Consider the following 21,258-nt stretch of genomic DNA (forward strand, 5'->3'; position numbering starts at 1 on the left):
TAGAAATAGAATGTATAACTTCCAGACCAGTAGAGGGAGATAAAGACCAAACCAAAACCAAAAAACGAACCAAGAAATACTTCCTAAATTCAACAGAAGAAAGAAAGGGGAAAAAAAAAAAGAACTTAAAAGAAAAATCATGGTAAATAGAAACACAAAAGAAGGTAAAAAAATAGGTGTAAATATATCAGTAATCATAGTAAATGTGAACAGATTAGGCTCATATAGTAAAAAATAGAGGTTACTTAGGTTGAATTTTTAAAAAATCAAATTATAGCTGTTTGCCAAGAGATATACCTAAACATAAGAACACCGAAATATTGAAAATAAATGAATTGAAACTGATATCCCCCCAAATAGGAGCTAAACGTGCTGTAGTGCTCGTAATAAGACAGAAGATGTACTGAGGAGAAGCTTTACTGAGGATAAAGTTTATTGTCACCACAAGATAATAAAAAGAACAATTCTTGGAGATACAAAAGTCTTGAGCCTCTAAACACCTAAAAAAGCTTGAAAGGAAGAAAACAAGCAAATACAAACCTGTGCTCTAATGAGGAGAATCTGACCAGTTTACAACCTTAGTGGACATTTTATGACAGCACTCTCAGAAACCAATAGAATAAGCAGAATTTAAAAAAATTAGTAGAGAAGTAAAGAGTTTGTTTTATTTAGTTGACAGAGAGAGAGAGAGTGAGAGAGCATAAGCAAGGGGAGAGGCAGAAGGAGAAGCAGGCTCCCTGCTCAGCAGGGAGCATGACGATGGGGCTCGATCTCAGGACCCTGGGACTATGGCCTGAGCCGAAGGCAGAAGCTTAACTGACTGAGCCACCCAGGTGCCTGAGAAGCAAAGATTTTGAGCAACACAAGGAGCACGCTTGAAGTAATGGATATTCACAGAAGCCTTTGTGGAACATCGATAGAAACAGAGCGCATAGCCCATCACAAAGAAAGGCATGACTGATCAACACTGAAGAATCGTTATTATTCACAGTTCTCCAACCTCTGTGCAATAAAATCAAGTATCAGTAAGAAAAAAGAGCTGAAAATAAAGGATGTGTATTGAAACGCTAAAAAACTCATTGTTTGTTTATGTCTCAAAGCAGATATTGGAATGGAAATTACAGAATATTTAGAACCGCAGGCAACACAAACAATGCGGGTTAAGACTCATCATAAGTAGCTAGCTAACACCGTCCCTCAAAGGAAACGTATGGTGTTAAATGTGTATGATTAGAAAACAGGAAAGTTGAAAACAGCATGAATTGAAGACATGAAACAAAGGTAGCATGTAATGACAGCTGTTGTTGTCGTGTTTGGTCTATCCAAGTTTAGCTCTGCAGGGAATTGGAGAAATGGCTTGTCCGTGCGGTGTACGGCTTCTAACTTTAGGACCTAGGCTCAGCCCTTTCCTTCTTGTACACTCTCCCAGTCATCTTATCCACTTCTATCAAGTTTTAAGATATCCTCTAATGAGCCCCAAATTGATATTGACAGATAACACCCCTAAGTTATAGGCTTCCTTTTCTGGCTGCCCTGTTACCCTCACTGGTTGGCTTAACACGTCCCACACTGGTGGCCCAGCCTGTCCCAAGCTTGCTCCTTTCTCCATGTCAATAAATGTTACCGCCCACACTAACTTCCAGCAAAATCCCAGGAGGTCCTTCTTGATTTTACCTTCTGACCCATTCCATGAGGAAGGCTTACGGTTACTTCTGTTTCCAATGCATATCCCCAATCCAACCCTTTCTCTTTGTCCCCGCTATTATCACCCTAGATGGGCCGCCACCACGTCTTGTCTGGCCTTATACAGGGACTTCCTCACTGGCTTCCACATGTGCCCCATTCCCCCCGGCCATTCTCCACATGGCAGTAAATAGTAAATCGGAGTGTGCCACTTCTCTGCTTAAAACACTTCACTCATCATGAAAGTCTCAAGTCCAAACTCCCCTCCACATCTTAGAAGGTCTTCCCTGAGGGGTTCTTGCCTGTTTCTCCATGTCATCCTGTCCCCCACCCCACCGCCTTCTCCACCCATTACCAGCATTATCCTCTGGGCAAACCGGTCACTTAACTCCTTTCCTGTCCCAAAGCCTTTGCACCTGCTTCTCTCCTTGAAATCCTCCCCACCTACTCTGTCAATAACACTCTGACTTTGTTGAATAAACAAATACATACTTATCTGTTAACATGGGAATTTTTTAAAAAATCCTTATTACATAGCCAAAGACCATGAGGCCCAGAGAGATTGAGTCTATTTTTTAAGGCATTTTTGGCTATAAGAACGTAAACCTAATGGTTCCAGCAAAACATTTGAGATGCTCTCTGGCTGGACCACCGTGGTCCACACACACGTTACTGTGGTTAGGGCAGAGAATAATCTCATCTGATGGACCCTGGTCATGTGTCCATCCCACAGCTGAGGGGTGGGATCAACTCCCACCAATCCCCATGGAGAGAGGATAGGTGAAGAGAGGTTCCCTGAAGCAGCTATATTTGCAACAGCCTCAGAGAGAATGCATTCAAAGTGGTGAAACAGGTGAGTAGTTAAACCGTGGTACATCCGTGCCATCGAATCCTACTCAGCAATAAAAAGGGATGAGCTTTTGATATACATGGCAAGGTAGATGGATCACAAGGGTATTATGCCGAGAGAAAAAAAGCCAATCTCAAACAGTCATATACTGTATGATTCTATTTAGATAACATTCTCAAAATGACAAGATTGTATACATGAAGATCAGACTAGTGGTTGCCAGGGTTAGGGATGGAGGGGGCAGGAGGTGGGTGTGATTACAAAAGGGGTAGCACCAAGGAGATCTTTGCGGTGACGGAATAATTCTGTCTCTTGGCAGTTACAGAAATCTACCCATGTGATAAAATGTCACAGCATGATACACATTGTACCAATGTCAGTTTCCTGGTTCTGAGATGTAGCCAGTGGGGAAAACAGGGTAAAGGGTATGTGGGACTTCCCTGTAACATTTTTGCAACTTCCTATGAATCTATAATCGTTTCAAAATACAAAGTTTAAAACATAGAATATTCACTAATAGCAACTGTATACATTCCTAATCTATTATGTATCTACATAGAAAGGTCTTCTTAGGAAGTTAAAACTTGCTAATATAATCACTTTAAAAGATTTCTCTAAAAGATCAAAAGGCAAAATGTATATGATAATTAATGAATATAAAATTGAAATAAAAACTCTTGGAACAAAACTAAATTTTTATTGTGGTTTAAAAAATATAAATATAAAAAATAAACTATTGGTACCTTTGGTGTTGATTGTCCATCTAGTGGCCATTGGGAAGCATCAGTGTCACACTTTGTGTGTATTATGTCTAAAACCACGTATATGTGTTTAGGAGTAAGTGAATCGTTTGATGTTATAGAACATTTCCAAGCTGCTACGTGGAAACACTGTGAAAATGGATGCTTGGCACTGTTGGGAAATGAGATTTTGTTGTGGAGAATCTACCACTTTCAAGTGCTCTGAGAAGAAGGGTTTGAAAAGTTAATTAGATTTTTTTCTATCATTTCCATATTCAGTCTCTCCCCATACACCGGATGGTGGCCATGCTGGCCCTGGCACAACCTATAAGATAAACCTGAACGTACAAACCAAATCCATGACATTTGCTTTTTCTCCTGAGGATGTAGGGCAAGCCATGTGGCTTCTGGACAGTGCTTAACATTTTTAATCAAGCGTTTCCTCATGGCATTAAAAATAACATCCGACGGGCATGTTCACGACCAAGTCACGTTACTTTAAAGTCCCCTAAAACAGAACACTTTAGATGATTTCTGCCATGCCGAGTGCACCTTCCTGCATAAAGGTTTGCTCTGCTCCTGCATGTGTTTATCTTCCCACAATATTCATTATTTAAAAAAGGATTTGAGGCAGGTATATGAAAAGCTTTTTCTGACTATTGGGTCATTTCCTTCAGATAGATTCACAGAGGGTAAATAAAATACTTCAAGTTTAGGGTTTTCTGCAAGAAACCTCTGGAAGGAAAAGACAATCGGTCTCCATGAGTGAGCGTCACATCCACCCATATTTAGAGCGATCATTCCCACATTTCATAGTTCTCCGGAAACACAGAGAGGTACTTCAGCAGAGGACCCAGCTATAATGACTTATAATGAAACTGCCCATAAATTTTCCCTTAAAACCTGAAGTGAACCTGTGGCTGAGGTTTGAGAATTCAAATGTGCTCTCCGGGCAGATACCTCGGTGGCTGTGAGCAGAAAGCAGAAGTGGCCTGCCTCCCTGCTTCTTCCCCTTGCATCAGAATCAGGCCAGCTCTTGCAAGAGCCCCGGTGGGGACAGCTTCCCAAGCTCTCCAGGCAAGCTCGGCAGCAGGTGGCCTTGGGGAGTTTGAGCCACAGGGCCTGCTGGTAGCTGGTGGTGGGGATGGGGGCTCCTCTCTGAAGGGGCAAATATTACCCCCTGGGCCTACACACTGGCACAACCATGATATTTATAGAGTCTCACAACTACCCCCTGAGCCTGGGGGGAGGGATCAGCAGCGGCTTTTTAGAAATGTGGGTGAAGGCACAGAGGAGTGATCTGCCCTGCAGCCCTGCTGTTTCCAGTGTTTGTTTCCCCATCACCAGTGCCAAGTCCTAGTTATCCTTGTGGTGAGTCCTCTAGCACCAACACCCCCTTTCCCCCTGGGACCACACTGGCCCTGGAGCATGGGAGGAGGAGGCCTTTCCATAGTCTCCTGATTTCTCATGTGATGTGATGGTGAGGTCAGCAAGCCTGTGAGACGGTGGTGTGCTGGTAAGCCCTTAACAACCAGCTCTCAAAAATATGTCTGCCTGCCTGCCTATCTATCTATAACTATATCTATCTATCTATCTATTGTCTATCTATCATCTGTCATCTATCTATCTATCATCTATCTATCTATCATCTATCATCTATTTCAGTTTATTATAAATTTTACTGATATAAAGCATGTGTAGCCCATAATTTACAAATAATAATAAAGCATACAATTCTCGACTGCAAATTCTATTTAGTCAATTAGTTTTTATGGAATGCTGTTATTACTTTTTGCTCAATTTTTGAATCTGTAGCCAAACTAGACCGTCAATTTAACCATGATTTGACAAATGGAGTGGCGTCCTGATTCACAGCGCTTTACCCAGTAATTTACGGTCATTAAGTCTGATATGTAATTTACTGCTAAACTCTTTCTCAGATGATGTTCATTAACTGAAACCATTTTCAGCTTTCATGCTATGTATGTCAGAACTTTCCTCAGTTGTCAACGGCTTGAGTGACTTTGTTGAACTGGATAATTGTTTTCGAACACCAAAAAAGTATTTCCTCAAGTTGTATGCTCTTCACAATGTGATGGCTATAGACACGGCCCGATTTAAATTTAATCTGTGTTAACAATTTCCCCACCACTTTTTTTTTTTAAAGATTTTATTTACTTATTTGACAGAGAGAGAGACAGCCAGCGAGAGAGGGAACACAAGCAGGGGGAGTGGGAGGGAGAAGCAGGCTCATAGCGGAGGAGCCCGATGTGGGGCTCGATCCCAGAATGCCGGGATCACGCCCTGAGCCGAAGGCAGACGCTTAATGACTGCGCCACCCAGGTGCCCCTAAATTTAAGGTTTTAATGACACAAAAGTACTTTTCTTCTCTCTGGGCCGATCATGTTTCTTGATTCTACAATGAATATTGTGGGAAACCACATTATTGTCAATGCCGTTGATTAGTTTTCAAGTTTTTAGGACCAACCTACCGACAAAACAAGTAAGAGTCTTATAGTCCGCTAACACAAAGATTTTAAACCACAATGACATGAAAACAGTAAGAAAAGAAACATTAATAAGGGGATGAGAGGGGAAGTATAACCAAGCTAGTATCTTTATCTTTCATAGCAACAAATACAGTCTTGATTTAGTAACTGAAGACTGAGCGTACTATGAAAGTCATGAAAGTAACTGCCAGAAAGAAATATAAGGATATGATGAACAAACTTGGAAAGGCAACAGGTAGACGAATAAACTAAAAATATGATTACGAATCAGGAAGGAGTCTGAGAGAGGAAGAAGAAAACAAGGGAAGGAAGCAAATTTTCTTGTTTTTCGTTTCTGAAGGTCAAAAGGTACCGTCTAAAATTAACCCTAAAATAGAAGTATCAGTTAAAGTTGTAATGGTAGCCATGAGCAGATCTGTAAAAAATCACTCTTAGTGATTATTTGGGCCAAGGTGAAAATAATCACAGGCAAAAGAGAAGCTAGTTTTTGTGTTTTTATAAGCTGAATTTTGCTTCCATGTGCAGGTGCAGTTTTATAAGTGAAAAACCCCACATCAATATTAAAAAAGCAATTTCTGCTTCCTCATCCTGGACCCCATTTACTTTGCAGTAGTCTTTTTTACAGTATATTTTGCTTTCGACCGCATATGCAAATATCCTGCATTCACATTTCATCCCTATTTCCACTTCCCTTGGCTCTCCCCTTTCCCCCTGGCCAGCCAGGGGAATTCTCTCCTTACACTGAGGAGTGGTCGCGTTTTGTGCTTGTCTACCCTACAAGTCCTCACAATATGCTGAGCATCGCATTTGGCCACAGGTACATTCTTATTATTTAAATCCCATTACCCTAAATGTATGTATTGGAAAGGGAGGCTCAGGGGCCTTAGACAGCTTACTCTGAGTGCTACAGTTTAATGGCTTAAGTTGGCACATTCCTGTTCTTTGCAGCAAAGGATTAAGATAGTTAAACCAATATGAGCACAGGCACCTCCCAGGAAATGTCCCCAGGCAGAACTGTTGAGAAGTGAAGGGTGACCTGACCAGCCAGTTTACACACTTGTTCTATTTGATTCTCATGAGAGCAAAATCCATATGAAACTGTAATTTCTTCATTTTCAGATGAGGGGACAATCTCAGTGCAGTTAAATAATGGGCCTGAGCTCACCTTTCCCCACCTGCTTCTCCCCGACCCCAACCACCTGCCTACAGGAACACGTGGTCAGTCCCTTCCTCTGATAGGTCTCCTGGCTGCCGGGAATGGTGCTCCCTGGAGGGAGGACAACAGGGTCCTGCAGCCTCCTCTCTGAGCACAGGGACTCAGCGCCTCTGATGGGAACTGTGGCAGCCCTGCTCCTGTCGCTGTTCAACGTGCAGTGCTGCCGCCGATCTCCTCCTGCTCTGCCGTTTCTGCAGGGCGCGTCCGGGAGCCACGCCTGAGTGGAGGCCCCCAGGGGCCCCAGGCCAGCTGGCGAAGTGGTTACTGAAGCAGGGAGCCAGCACCTGCTGTGCTTCCGCTGCTTTCCCCTGTCACCGAAGGCCACTGTCTGGGGGAGGAGGGGGTGGTGCCAAAGCGCAGAGGCCCCCGGGATGGCTGCAGAAGAGTTGGGCTCTGCACCCTGAAACAAGGGATGTGGGACCCGAAGAACAGCCCTGGGACGTGGAGAAACGTGCGTCCCTCCCTTTGCATCATCTTGGCGCATCTTGGCAGGAGTTGGGAGGGAGGCTCCTCCACAGAGACCTCTGACCTTGCCCGAGCTCGCACATCCAAGAACGGAAGCTGGGCCACGCTGCGCTTTCCGCTCCACCCTGCCTCTCTGTGCAGTCCCCGGGGAGCGCTCCTAACCCCACTCAGCAACTCTGGACCCCCAACCCCAGCCTCCCAGGCCTTTGCTTCCCTGTCTCCGGGGGCAAACATGGCAGCAGCTCACTCAATGGGGCCTTTCTGTCTCCTTCTGCTCAAGGAGAGGACAGGCTTCGTGGCCTTGCAGGGACCTTTTCTGGGGCATGGGCCCCTGGCTGGGTGTGAGGCTGTAAGGATGCAGGATGAGAGGGCCCTCCCTGCACCTGTCCCGCCCCCAGCCCCTCGAGAGGTGGCAGCCAGGACAGCCAGCTGTGCTCAGGGCAAGCCACCAGCGGTTGTTCTGATCCGGCACTTGACCGTGGTGACCCCAAAATGACCTAGTCACAGTCACTTCCCTGGCCCCACCCAGGCCACATTTGTTTGGTCCAGGTGTTTATGGTTCCAAATGAAGATGTGAGAGGAGGGCACAGCTCTCTCTGGGAGGCTGAGCTTACATGAGAGAGGACACTTAGGAACCATGCATGGCCATCTTCCCCCGTGGATGCCGTGGACCGGGGAAGGGAGCAGGTGGAATGATACAGACAGCGGGAAGCAGGGACCAGAGGAACAGCACCTCTGCTCTCTTCAGGGAAGGCAGCCACTGGCTTTCTGCACTCCAACGGGGAGCTTACCCAGTGAGGCCTGTGGAATAATCACCCAGGCTCCTGCCTGTGGGGGCTGAGGACACACGTTCCATGCAGGCCCTACACTAGGCTTCACTAAGGACAACGGAGACAAGTCTTGCCTTCAGAAACCATGTCTCTGTTCTCTGCCCCAGCCTCCCTCCGAGAGGTCAAAGACATGGTAGCCCGGACACCGCGGCCACGGTGTGGCTGTCTTCATTTGGGGCTTGCCTGGGGGTCAGTTTTACTTCACAGCCAGGCCTTGGAGGTGCATAGCAGGTCCTTGGGTGCCACTTTCCCTCCTTCATCTTCCTGGTGACAGCCCGGGAAAGCTGAGCACAGCTCCGTCCAGACCAGACATCCCTCCCCCCCAGCCCCGCCGGCCCCGCCGGCCCCGCCTGCCCTCCCTGCGCTGGAACGTGGCCTCCTGCATGTTCCCAGCTGGCCTCTGAATATCTCTGCCTTCCTACCCTCTGCTTCCCGGGCCTCGCCCAGCGGGCTCCCAGCACCTCCATCCTCTCAAGGCGCAGACTGTCTTCAAGGAGCCTGAGGCTCCAAGGTAAATTCTTCTCAGGCATTCCCCTAGGGTGAGTTCGCTGTAGCCAGTAAGGGTTGAATGGGGCCTTTGGAAGTGGAAAAGCAGCCCCTCCTGGATTAGGTAGAATTTTGGAAGGGCCATCATCTAGACGTCTAACCCCTCTCTCTTGTGGCCTTGCCACGCCATCCTTCTGCTGCTGGCTGTGTCTGAGATTCAGCGGGGGCTTGCATGGCTGTTCTAGGTGCCACACCAATGCAGAGTGCTCCCCTCCTCCCCTGCCCCCTCCCCTTCCTTCCTCCCTATCCCCAGTACAGCTGTTGTAGCTGTGGTTGACCTGGTGCAATGACCTGAAGGCGGTTCATCCCTTCCCTGGCATAGCCCCGGGCCCTTGTTTGATGAACGTGTGCTCTACTTTGGTTTCTCCTGGTTTCTCCAGGCCTGCAAGCAGCCTCTGGGACCCCATGCCCCACTGCTCAGCTATGCCTGCTCCTGGAACCCTAGCTCTTCATGTCAGCCCCTCCTTGGGCTCTCACTTGAGGTCTGGGTCCCAGGCCTTGCCCCTGCCATCTCTTTGGGACTGACCAGCTTCGCGGTCACCTCTCTGGAACCATGTCCCCCCAGCACCTACCAGATGCTTTGTGAATGCTTTTCATTTTTTTTTCTTTAGCATTTTTTTTTGCATGTAAACAGTGGGTTCATTTAGCTTTTATTGAGTTGTGAGAAATGATCTAATTTTATTCTTTTCTTGTATTTCTATCTAGTTGTCCTAGTCCCACTTACTAATAGTTCATCTTTCCCCACTGATGTGAGCTGTCGCCCTTGAGCGTGCTAAATCTGCACACCTGATTGAGTCTATTTCTGGATCTTATGTGCCGTTGTTCCTTCTATTTATCCCTGAGAACAGTTCCCATGATGGAAGATACAGGGTATGTTAGGGTTTGTGGTATACCTAGTATTCCCTTCCTGCTCTCTTTCTTTCTCTTCTAAAACAAGTTTCATTATGGAAAATATTTTAATATACATAAATATAATAATATAATGAACCCACGTACCCACAGTTCAACTTCAGCTTTGATCAGCATTTTGCCATTTTTTTAAAAAAAGATTTTATTTATTTATTTGACAGAGAGAGAGACAGCGAGAGAGGGAACACAAGCATGGGCAGTGGGAGAGGAAGAAGCAGGCTCCCAGCGGAGGAGACCGATGCGGGGCTCCATCCCAGGACCCTGGGATCACGCCCTGAGCCGAAGGCAGATGCTTAACGACTGAGCCACCCAGGTGCCCCCGTTTTGCCATTTTTGGTTATTTATATCTTATTCCCTACTTAATTATTTTAATCGTTTTTTTTAAGATTTTATTTATTTATTTTTTTGACAGAGATAGAGACAGCCAGTGAGAGAGGGAACACAGCAGGGGGAGTGGGAGAGGAAGAAGCAGGCTCATAGCGGAGAAGCCTGATGTGGGGCTTGATCCCATAATGCCGGGATCACACCCTGAGCCGAAGGCAGACGCTTAACCGCTGTGCCACCCAGGTGCCCCTTTAATTGTTTTTTAATGTAAAATTTTGTATATGTTGAAATGCATGACTTAAAAAAATTCCTCCATTTGGGTGTGTAACCCATACCTCTATCAAAGCATAAAATATTTCCATCACTTCAGAATGTTCCTTTGGTCCTCTTTCCGTTCCATACTTCCTTCCCAGAAGCAACGACTGCTCTGATTTTTTTTTTTTAACCAGGGGTTCTTTTTCATATAAACGCACTTTTTGTGTGTGGCTTCATGCAGTCAGTAAGGTCTGTGAGATTCATCCGTGTTGAAGGGTGTATTGATGGAAGGATCTTTTTATTGCTGAGTAGAATTCTATTACATGACTATACCATGATTTGTTTATTCATTATCCAGTTGGTGGACATTTGGGTTGTTTCTGGTTTTTAGCTATCATAAATAAAGCTATTATGAATATTTATGAATGATCTTTGTGTGGACATGTGTTTTAATTTATCTTGGGTCAGTAGGTAGGAATGCATTCCTGAGTCACATAAGTGTATGTTTAACTTTATGAAAACTGCTGAACTGTTAATGAAAGTAGTTATATCATTACACATTCCTATCAGCAGTGTAGGAACATTCCAGTTGCTCCAAGTCCTCACTATTTGGTGTTAATCATCTCTTTTAGCCATCGTAGTGGATGTGTTGAGGCATCTCAGTGTGATTTTAATTTCCACTTACTGATAAGTAATAATGTCGAGCACCTTTTCATGTACCTTTTGGTCATTTGTATATATTTGTGTCTATATATATATATTCATGTATATATATGTATATATTTTATATATTAAAATTTTTTTGGTATTTAAGGCTTTTGTACATTTTTTATTGGGTCGTAAATCTTTAAATTGTTGATTTGATGGAGTTCCCTATATGTTCTGGTTAATTCACTGGTCAGATATATCCTTTGGGAATAATCGCAGCCTGTGATTTGCTTTTTCATTGTCTAACAATGCCTGGTCCAAGAAGCTTTTTCCTCCTCTCAGGGCTCATAGATATTTTTTAATGTTTTCTCTCAGGAGCATTATAGCTTTAACTCTTTCAGTCTGAGAAACCCCTTATGTTTTGATTATTTGTTTTGTTTAAGGGTTTTTTGTTTGTTTGTTTGTTTCTTTTTTTTTTATATATGGTGTGAGGTAAGAATCAAGATTGATTTATTTTCATCATGGACATCCATGTTGTTCCAGCACCATTTCTTTTTTAAAAATATTGTTTAGATTCAATTAATTAACATACAGTAATTATTAGTTTCAGAGGTAGAGTTCAGTGATTCATCAATCATATAAAACACCCAGTGCTCAGTACATCACATGCCCTCCTTAATGCCCGTCACCCAGTTATCCCATCCCCCCACTCCTCTCCCCTCCAGCAAACCTCAGTTTGTTTCCTATGGTTAAGAGTCTCTTATAGTTCGTCTCCCTCTCTGATTTTTTTTTAAGATTTTATTTATTATTTATGTGACAGAGAGAGAGAGCCAGTGAGAGAGGGAACATAGGAGGGGAGTGGGAGAGGAAGAAGCAGGCTCCCAGCAGAGAAGCCCGATGTGGGACTCGATCCCGGAATGCCAGGATCACGTCCTGAGCTGAAGGCAGACGCTCAACGACTGCGCTACCCAGGCGCCCCTGATTTTTTCTTATTTTATTTTTCCTTCCCTTCCCTTATGCTTCTCTGTTTTGTTTCTTAAATTCCACATATAACTGAGATATATGATAACTGTCTTTCTCTGATTGACTTATTTCACTTAGCATAATACCCTCTAGTTCCATTCACGTCGTTGAAAATGGAAAGATTTCATTTTTTGATGACTGAGTAATATTCCATCGTATATATATATATACTATATCTTTACAGAGTTTGGCTATTGTGGACATTGCTGCTATAAACATTGGGGTGCAGGTGCCCCTTTGGATCATTACATTTGTATATTGGGGTAAATACCCAGTAGTGCAATTGCTAGATTGTAGGGTAGCTCTATTTTTAACTTTTTGTGGAACCTGAGTACCGTTTTCCAGAGTGGTTGCACCAGCTTGCATTCCCACCAACAGTGTAAGAGGGTTCTCCTTTTTCTGCAACCTCACCAACATTTGTTGTTTCCCGGCTTATTAATTTTAGCCATTCTGACAGGTGTGAGGTGGTATCACATTGTGGTTTTGATCTGTATTTCCCTGATGCCAAGTGATGTGGAGCACTTTTTCATGTGTCTGTTGGCCATTTGGATGTCTTCTTTGAAGAAATATCTGTTCATGTCTTCTACCCATTTATTAACTGGATTTTTTGTTTTTTGGGTGTTGCGTTTGATAAATTCTTTATAGATCTTGAATACCAGCCCTTTATCTGATAAAACATTTGCAAATATCTTCTCCCATTCTGTAGGTTGTTTTTTGGGTTTGTTGACTGTTTCCTTTGCTGTGCAGAAGCTTTTTATCTTGATGAAGTGCCAATAATTCATTTTTGCTTTGTTTCCCTTGCCTTTGGAGACACGTCTAGCAAGAAGTTGCTGTGGCTGAGGTCAAAGAGGTTGCTGCCTGTATTCTCCTCCAGGATTTTGATGGTTTCCTGTCCCACATTTAGGTCTTTCATCCATTTTGAATTTATCTTTGTGTATGGTGTGAGAAAGTGGCCCAGTTTCATCAGCATGTGGCTATTCAATTTTCCCAACACCATTTGTTGAAAAGACTGCCTTTTCTCATTGGATATTCTTTCCTGCTTTGTCAAAGATTAGTTGACCATAGAGTTGAGGGTCCATTTCTGGGTTCTCTATTCTGTTCCATTGATCTATGTGTCTGTTTTTGTGCCAGTACCATGCTGTCTTGATGATCACAGCTTTGTAATATAGCTTGAAGTCCAGAATTGTGATGCCACCAGCTTTGGTTTTCTTTTTCAACATTCCTCTGGCTATACGGGGTCTTTTCTGGTTCCATACAAATTTTAGGATTATTTGTTCTAGCTCTGTGAAAAAAGTCGATTGTATTTTGATAGAGATTGCATTAAATGTGTAGATTGCTCTAGGTAGCATAGACATTTAAATAACATTTGTTCTTCCAATCCATGAGCATGGAATGTTTTTCCACTTTTTTGTGTCTTTCTCAAATTCTTTCCTGAGTGTTCTATAGTTTTCAGAGTACAGATCCTTTGCCTCTTTAGTTAGGCTCATTCCTAGGTATCTCATGGTTTTTGGTGCAATTGTAAATGGGATCAACTCCTTAATTTCTCTTTCTTCTGTCTCATTGTTAGTGTATAGAAATGCAACTGATTTCTGTGCACTGATTTAATATCCTGCCATGTTGCTGAATTCCTATATGAGTTCAAGCAATTTGGGGGTGGAGTCTTTTGGGTTTTCCACATAAAGTATCATGTCATCTGCGAAGAGTGAGAATTCGACTTCTTCTTTGCCAGTTTGAATGCTCCTTATTTCTTTTTGTTGTCTGTTTGCTGAGGCTAGAACTTCTAGTACTATGTTGAACAACAGTGGTCCAGTACCATTTCTTGAAAAGGCCCTTTTCCCCAAGAATCTTTTTTCAAAACATATCCTCACCTTCCTTATTGCCAGAAGCTGCACTCTATTCCCCTTCTAAGCTGGCTCCTCACTAAATGCTGGCTCTGATCTCATGAGATCTCCCTGCAAAGTGGAGCCTCATTAGGGAAGACCTCATTTCTGTCAGTGTCACATCAGTGGTGGGAGGGCATAAAGGCACTTGGAATTAAACAGAAGTTTCAGCTGTTTAGTCCTACTTCCCTAAAATAAAACCGTTTTGGCATGACAGGTGTGTGGCTGTGCATGATGAGTCTGATGTCTATGAATTTCCCACAGACAGACCAGATCTCGTCTCACCAGGCTTCAAGTATGGCTGCAGGCATATGGTGGTGTTGAGGAGATGGCAGTGGGACAAATGGAGGTGTAAATCAAGAGAGGTTTTGTCCAGTGCCTTACTGAAGCTCACATCCTTAGTGATGTCTGTACCTTCTCAACCACCAAAGATAAATGCGCTTAGCCTAAAGGACTTGTTCTTGGGTTTAAAATTCCTTGAGGAAGGCATTCTTCTCTCTTATTTGTGTCTGCAGAACCCAACTTAATACCTGGTCCTAGCAAATCATTATGCTGGTTGAAGAGGGTTGAATGGCTTAAGTTTGACTGAATAATAGCTTATGGTTCTTCTTTATCTTCTCCGTGAGCTCCTTGTTGGGTATGATGTCAATGCTACCAATGCGGAGCTGTAAATTCTTCCTTCCAGCTATTGTTGAAAATTAAAAGAAGTATTTGACCATCTGTAGTCTTCCGATACTCTGTCGTTCTCCAAGTCTCCACCAGAATTTACCACTACTCCTGGGGCACCTGGGTGGCACAGCGGTTAAGCGTCTGCCTTCGGCTCAGGGTGTGATCCCCGCATTGTGGGATCGAGCCCCACATCAGGCTCCTCTGCTATGAGCCTGCTTCTTCCTCTCCCACTCCCCCTGCTTGTGTTCCCTCTCTCGCTGGCTGTCTCTATCTCTGTCAAATAAATAAATAAAATCTTTTTAAAAAAAAGAGAATTTACCACTACTCCTGTAGGCTCCAGGTGTCTTGTAGGGTTATTTCTCAGTCACGCCAGTATTCACGTCCTCCATCTCCAAGAAAGTACAATTTGATGGTTGGATTTCCTCTCTTTTTCTGGAGTTTATCATAATCCTCACAGGGAACATGAAAATTCAAGGACATTGCTTTTGCTTTGGATTTAAAAAAAATGTCCCACTGCTATGTAAACAGCCTTCTTTCTTCTTGATTCCAACTTGTAAGAAATGCATTGTAATAATGAAATGGGAAAGAGTTTATGATGAATTAAGTGAGAAAAAAACCCCAACATGTTATAAAGCAGAATTCATGGCATGATTTTAAATTTGTTAAGAAAAAAACAAAGACCAAAGAAATATATTTTGGTAAACACAGAAAAGAAATGAAATGTTATTCTCACATGGGTTATTGCTTAGCAGTTTATGGTATTTAGGGTATTAATGATTTTAATTTTATGCTGTATTCTTTTTTTTTTTTTAGGATTTTATTTATTTATTTGACAGAGAGAGAGACAGCCAGCGAGAGAGGGACCACAAGCAGGGGGAGTGGGAGAGGAAGAACCAGGCTTCCAGCAGAGGAGCCTGATGTGGGGCTCGATCCCAGAATGCCAGGATCATGCCCTGAGCTGAAGGCAGATGCTTAACCACTGAGCCACCCAGGCGCCCCTATGCTGTATTCTTTATACTTTTTTTGCATCATGTGTAAAGTTAACATGATTTATTTTAAAAATCAGGAAATTATTTTCAACTTTTTTGTTTATTGCCCTAAGTGTAGATGATAAGCTCTCTGAAGAGAGTATGATGGAGACTACCAAAATGCATTCTCTCATGGTAATAGGATTAAGGCTGGCACATGGCTGAACTGCACCTCCCAGCCTTCCTTGCCATTAGATATGGCCATGCAATCACAATGGAATGTGAGCCAAAGTGATGCATGCCACTCACAGGTTGGGCTTTTGTGAGTGAAGATGGGCTTTGTCCATTTGCTTTCCCAGTTTGCTGATGGGTTGCAGATGACAACAAGACTTTAAAGGACAAAGTAGCTTGTGTTCCTGTATCACTATCTGAGGGAGAACCACCGGCCCCCTTGAGTTGTAGGAAATAGCCTTAATACAAGCTTTGTTTACTTATCTCGGTTTCTCCAGGGTCTAGCTGGGACCTGGCACAGAATAGATGCTCAGTGCATTTGTTGATAAGAGCTGAATGTTGACTTTCTTGGTATCTTTGTCACAAAGTTATAAATAAAATATGTATCCTTAACTTATCTCAATCTTATTATGCAGAGTTAATAAAATACTACGGCATGTAAAATGTGAGAAGCTTGCAACAGTGTGTTTCCACTTACTCCCTCATCTTCTGTGGGACTGCTGTCATATATTTTTTGTGGGTATGGTATAAACTCCAAAGTACAGTATTACATTTTTTTGTTTTAAACAGTCCTAGTGTTTTAAAGAAATTAAGGCAAGAAACAGAAAATAGTTGGATTATATTTGCCATTACTAGTGCTCTTCTTTTCTTTCTGTAGACCCACATTTCCATCTGGTTTCTTTTCCCTTCAACCTCAAAAACTTCCTTTAGAATTTTTTATTTTATTTTAAGATTTTATTTATTTATCTGACAGAGAGAGAGAGCAAGCACAAGCAGGAGGAGTGGCAGAAGGAGAGGGAGAAGCAGTTGGTGGGATCAAGCCACCAACTTGTGGCTCAATCCCAGGACCCTGGGATCATGACTGGAGTGGAAGGCAGATGCTTAACCTACTGAGCCACCCAGGCGCCCCCCTTTAGAATTTCTTGTAGCACAAATCTTCTGGAGATAAATGATTTCAGCTGTCATTAATCTGAAAATAAATTTGGTTCTTATTTTTTTTCAAGGATTTCGTTACCAATTTCTGTTTTTTTCTTTTAATATGCCAGAGATATTTTTCCATTGTCTTATGACTTCCATTTTTTCCTGACAAAACATTGGCCTGGGGTTGTGTTTTTGTTCCCTTGTATGTAATACTAGTTTTCTCTGTTTCTAAGACAACCTTCCATTTTTCAATGTTAGGAGTTTGACTCTGATGTCCCTAAGCGTGGGTTTCTTTCTGCTTTGTTGTGCTTGGAGCTTACTAAGCTTATTGTATCTGCAATTTGCTACTTTTCAACAAACTTTGGAAATTTCAAACATTATTTCTTCAAATATTTTTCTCTACTCTCTTTTCTCTCTTCTTTCCCTCTGGGACTTCAGTTACACATCTATTATGCCATTTGGTATTGTCCCAAAGGCAACTGAGTGCAGCATGTTTATTTTTCTTCAATTTTTTATTCTCTATCTTTCAGATTGAATAATTTCTATCGATTGGTCTTCAAGCTCATTATTTTTTTTTCTTTTGCAGTCACCATTCTGCTGTTGGCCATCAGTAAAATTTTCATTTCAATTATACTTTCTGGTTCTAAAATTTACATTGTTTTGCCCTTCTCTTATTTTATTATTTAGCACATAGTGTTATATTAGTTTCAGGTGTACAATATAGTGATTCAACACTTCCATACAGCTCCCAGAGCTCATCACAGCAAGTGCCCTCCTTAATTGCCATCACCTATTTAATCCAACCCCCACCCCCATCCCCTCTGGTAACCATCAGTTTGTTCTCTATAGTTAAGAGTCTGTTTCTTGGTTTGCCCCCCCTCTCTTTTTTTTTTCCTTTGCTTGTTTGTTTTGTTTCTTAAACTTCACAGATAAGTGAAATCATATGGTATTTGTCTTTCCCTGACTGACTTATTTCGCTTAGCATTATACCCTCTAGCTCCATCCATGTCATTGCAAATGCCAAGATTTCATATTTTGTTATGGTTGAATAATATTCCATTACATACTTATATCACAACTTCTTTATCCATTCATCTATTGATGAATACTTGGGCTGCTTCCATAATCTGGTTATTATAAATAATGCTGCTATAAACATACGGGTGCATGTATCCCTTTGAATTAGTGTTCTTGTATATTTGGGGTAAATACCCAGTGGTGTGATTACTGGATCCGGGGTAGTTCTGTTTTTGACTGGCTGCACCAGTTTGCATTCCCACCAATAGTGCCAGAGGGTTCCTTTATTTCCACATCTTCACCAACACTTGTTGCTTCTTGTGTCTTTTTAAAATTTTAGCTGTTTTGACAGGTGTGAGGTGATATCTCATTGTAGTTTTGATTTGCATTTCCCCAATGATGAGTGATGTTGAGCATTGTTTCATGTGTCTGTTGGCCATCTGGATGTCTTCTTTGGAGAAACGTCTGTTCATTTCTTCTGCCTTTTTTTTCATTGGATTATTAATTTTTTGGGTGTTGATTTGTGTAAGTTCTTTTTCTTTTTTTAAAAAATTTTTTATTACGTTATGTTAGTCACCATACAGTACATCATTAGTTTTTGATGTAGTGTTCCACGATTCGTTGTTTGGTGTATAACACCCAGTTGTGTAAGTTCTTTATGCATTTTGGGTACTAACCCTTTATTGGATATGTCATTTGCAAATATCTTCTTACATTCAGTAGGTTGCCTTTTAGTTTTGTTGATTGTTTCCTTTGCCATGTAGACACTTCTTATTTTGATGTAGTCTCAATAGTTTATTTTTTCTTTTATTTCCCTTGCCTCAGGAGACATATCTAGAAAAATGTTGTTACGGCTGGTGTCAGAGACCTTACTGCCTGTGCTCTCTTCAAGGACTTTTATGGTTTTAAGTCTCACATTCAGGTCTTTAATCCATTTTTTCAAATTTTATTTATTTAATCCATTTTGAATTTATTTTTGTGTATGGTGTAAGAAAGTGGTCCAGTTTCATTCTTTTGCATGTAGCTGACCAGTTTTCCCAGCACCACTCGTGGGAGAGACGTCTTTTTCCCATTGGATGTTCTACATTCCAATCTTCTTATATTTTCCATTTATTTGCTGAAATTTCCTACCTTGCAGTTATTATGACTATCTCTTCTTTTTAAATCCTTGAATGTGTCTCTATTAACTGCTTTAAAGTCCTTGGGTGATACTTCCAACATTGGGTTCATCTTGGGGTCTGTTTGTATTGACAGTTATTTTTCTTCTTAAAGGTCACATTTTTCTATTTCTCCAGGTTTTTACTAATTTTAGGCATATGCTGGAGAATGTAGATGGTACACTGAAGGGATGCTGCATTATGTTTTCTTCCATTAAAGGATGATGAGTTTTGTTCTGGTTTTCAGTTTAACTGCTGGAATCTCCTTTCGGTTCTGCCAGGTTTCCTTCAATTATTTGTTAGGGCTTTCCTATTTCAATTTTGAAGTTGTTCCTGGTTCATAGCTCCTACTCTAGGTTGTGGTTCTTACTCCTCTGTGTGGACTTTCTGGACCATAAGATGAATTCTCAACATGTTCAGTGAGGTCTTTCCAATCTAAATGGATGTAACTCTAACCCTCCTAACACTGCCCAACCTCCATTCAGTTCTCAGCCTTGGAGAAGGTGATCTAGGTCGTTTGGAGTCTTACCCCATGTGTGCACAGGCAACCCTTGGCCAAGCACACACACGATGAGTTCCCACAAAACACATTCTTTTCCGGACTCTGCCCTGAACATTCCAGCCCCTTCCGTCTTACACATGTTTAGTTCAGGGAGATTATTGTCCCCAGGCCTCTGCTTGCCTGTGCCCCGTCAGGAAGTCACCATAGGAAGAAAGCCAGGGCGACTGTGGGGCTCACACCTATCGTGTTATTCTTATCTCAAGGACTGTAGTCTTCGGCTGCCTGCTGTTTAATGCCGGGAAACAGTTGTCCTATATATTTAGAGTTACTTTCAGTGGGGGGGACGTTCTGTAACAGTTACGTTATCATAAATAGAAGCAGAAGTATAACTGCTATTTTTGGACATTTTAGAAAAAAATCACAGAATCTCACATTTCCCTTCAATAAAAATACAGACGTACGTGAGCAGTTCATGGTTCCCTGGCTGCTGCAGGGTCCGAGCATGGGCAAGTGTCTCAAGAATAACAACTTGTCTTCGTACAGCTCTTTCTAGTGTTTAAAAACCTACTTGCAAATATTTCTTGATTTGTTCCTATGACATCACAGTCGTTCCACCCCACAGATAAGACATAAAGTCTTATGTAAAGATGGTAACCGTCTTAGTACAGTAGTAAAAATTTCAACTGAGATCTTCAACCCAGAGCCCACCCTCTAACAACCTCTCCTCTTCAGTCGACAAAAGCAAGTCTCTCCCTGGGGAAGAGTCTTGGCCCAGCTGCCAAGAAAATTAACATTTCTTTTCCCACAGTGGTGCACACTATACAGCATCATGGATCTCGGAAATAGTATAACCAGAGATTTTAATTAATTGCTTTAAAAGCAGTGGCACCTATTGTGGACTGGCAAGGTGATTCTCGTGCAGCTGCAAGCACTGCGGTGTGTCTCAGGGTGACCCCAGGTGTCCCTCCTGTGCTTCCAGATTTTCAGCTTCCAGTGTAGCTTCCTTGGTACCTGTGGATAGCAGATGAGAAATGAAAGTTCAAGTAAGAATGCTGGTAACTCTGCCCCCTGCCCCCTGCCGGGGAATGGGCCTGGGATCAGCGGGGCCATATGGCCTAGGTTTTAAGCTGGACGGGTCTCCCATTTTGGCTGCTGTCTCCTGGCAAGCTTGCACTGGCAAGAGTTGAGTTTCGTTGTAACGGTGTTTTCATTTTTGAACCGATGTCAGAGACTTTTTGCCTCCCATGATAAAGGGTGTTGCCCTCACTTACAGTTACTTAGGAATGGTCAGTTGGTTGTGAACTAGGAACAGGTGGTGAGCTGGGCTGAAAAGATCAGGCGTTCATGGTACCTACTGCTTTTGCTCATAGGCCATAGGGAGGTACTGTGTTTGGAGGGACTTGCTGGCTGATGCTTCACGTCTGATGCTGTGGATGGGTGATATGAGAGGATACAAACAATAAACCTGAAGGAAAGAGAATTGTGAGGCTGAGTTTCAGAGAACTTCATCCTATTACTTAAACTTTTCTTTCATGATGACTTCAGTGTTGCCCCACAGCCGGTCATCTAATGCTGGAGGACTCCCTAGGTCAGTAGTACAACTTAGGTCTGAGGATGGAAGAGGATGGAATCCAAGTGAAAAGCTCTCTCTGGGCCTGAGAGAGAGGAGGCTGATGACCCCATGCAATGTCCACCGGTGCACTTTAGACACATCTCTAACTAAATTCACTGACGCCCCACTATTGTCTGTGTTTTACCAGAGGTTCAAGGGGAATTCCAACTGGACAGCACAGGGCTAAATTCTGAGTCCACTACTCACTAGCTTTTCCTCTTTGTCCTTGGCGCCAGCCAGCCCTGCTTGACCGCTGAGCCCACTGCCCTAAGGGGCCTTTCTGCAGGGCCCAAATCATCCAC

The 21,258-nt window shown here is 42.7% G+C and overlaps 1 protein-coding gene across 1 annotated transcript in view; it reads left to right on the forward strand.

Moving 5' to 3' along the window:
* Positions 1-4,403: 4,403 nt before the first annotated feature.
* WDFY4 (WDFY family member 4) overlaps positions 4,404-21,258 on the forward strand; it is a 290,100-nt gene continuing 273,245 nt past the window's right edge. The window contains exon 1 of the mRNA XM_034663601.1: positions 4,404-4,789. The gene's annotated coding sequence lies outside the window, so the exon portion shown is untranslated. The remainder of the gene's footprint in view (positions 4,790-21,258) is intronic.

This window comes from Ailuropoda melanoleuca, chromosome 6 (assembly GCF_002007445.2).
Source record: "Ailuropoda melanoleuca isolate Jingjing chromosome 6, ASM200744v2, whole genome shotgun sequence".
Classification (NCBI taxonomy): domain Eukaryota; kingdom Metazoa; phylum Chordata; class Mammalia; order Carnivora; family Ursidae; genus Ailuropoda; species Ailuropoda melanoleuca.